Below are 1525 nucleotides of genomic sequence, written 5' to 3' on the forward strand. Positions count from 1 at the left end.
TTCTTTTGTTGCTTATGTTTTGTTGTCATAGGTAAGAAACTGTTGCCTGTCTAAAACCTGAAAAATTTACATTTTTTTTTGAATTTTTATGTGAAATCTCTCTCATTTTAAATGTTGGCAGAAATTTTTACAATACACTATATGGGCCAAAATAAAAGAAAGCATATCTCTGGGCCACCAGTTCATGATCTCTGCCTTAGTCTATATTATACATATACATGAGCCTAATCTCTTTAAGTTGATGAATTTATTTTTTTTTTCCCATTTATTTATTTTGTTGCATTTTAGGTTTTGGGGTACATGTGAAGAACATGCAAAATTGTTGCATATGTACACACGTGGCAGTGTGATTTGCTGCCTTCCTCCCCATCACCTACATCTGGCATTTCTCCCCTTGCTATCTCTCCCCAGCTCCCCACCCCCCACCGCCCCTCCCCTATTTCCCCCCAACTGACCCCCAGTGTGTAATGCTTCCCTCCCTGTGTCCATGTGTTCTCATTGTTCAACACCCGCCTATGAGTGAGAACATGCGGTGTTTGATCTTCTGCTCTTCTGTCAGTTTGCTGAGAATCATGGTTTCCTGGTTCATCCATGTCCCTACAAAGGACCCAAACTCATCGTTTTTGATGGCTGCATAATATTCCATGGTGTATATGTGCCACATTTTCCCTATCCAGTCTATCATCGATGGGCATTTGGGTTGGTTCCAGGTCTTTGCTATTGTAAACAGTGCTGCAATGAACATTCGTGTGCACGTGTCCTTATAGTAGAACGATTGCAGAGGCCATGCTAATCTTCTCTGTATCGTTCCAATTTTAGTATATGTGCTGCCGAAGCGAGCACCTTTTTAAGAGTTTTTAACATTTTAGCTCTAACAAAATTTATGTTGTTGATTTATTTTGAGTTAATTTTTGTATATGGTGTGAGATAGTGGTCCAAATTCATTTTTTTGCATTTTGTATTAGGAAAGATAGCTAGTTATTTTTACACCACTTGTTGAAAGAACTGTTCTTTAAGCTCTGTTGAATGGTCTTGGCACCCTTATAGAAAATATATGTATGGGTTTATTTCTGGACTCCTAATTCTATTCCATGGATTTCTATGCCTATCTTTATGCCAATACTACTCTGTGTTGATTGCTGCAGTAAGTTTTGAAACTGGAAATTGTGTGTCTCCAATGATGTTCTTTTTTTTTTTTTTTTTTTGAGATGGAGTCTTGCTCTGTCTCCCAGGCTGGAGTACAGTGGCACTGTCTTAGCTCACTGCAACCTCCACCTCCCAGGTTAAAGCAATACTCCTGCCTCAGCCTTCTGAGCAGCTGGGATTACAGGTGTGTGCCACCATGTCCAGCTAATTTTTGTATTTTTAGTAGAGATGGGGTTTTACTATATTGGTCAGGCTGGTCTCGAACTTCTGAACTCGTGACCCTCCTGCCTCTGCCTCCCAAAGTGCTGGGATTACAGGTGTGAGCCACCACACCTGGCCCCTCCAATTATGCTCTTTTAAAAAAATTGTTAGGCTCTTC

The 1525-nt window shown here is 40.3% G+C and overlaps 1 non-coding gene across 1 annotated transcript; it reads right to left on the reverse strand.

The window, feature by feature from the left end:
- Positions 1–740: 740 nt before the first annotated feature.
- LOC116530063 lies at positions 741–843 on the reverse strand. The gene has a single exon (XR_004259812.1). It is a non-coding gene; the product is annotated as a U6 spliceosomal RNA (small nuclear RNA).
- Between the last annotated feature and the right edge of the window lie 682 nt (positions 844–1525).

The sequence above is a fragment of the Sapajus apella genome, unplaced genomic scaffold (genome assembly GCF_009761245.1).
Source record: "Sapajus apella isolate SASKATOON/1434 unplaced genomic scaffold, GSC_monkey_1.0 scaffold64, whole genome shotgun sequence".
Lineage (NCBI taxonomy): Eukaryota > Metazoa > Chordata > Mammalia > Primates > Cebidae > Sapajus > Sapajus apella.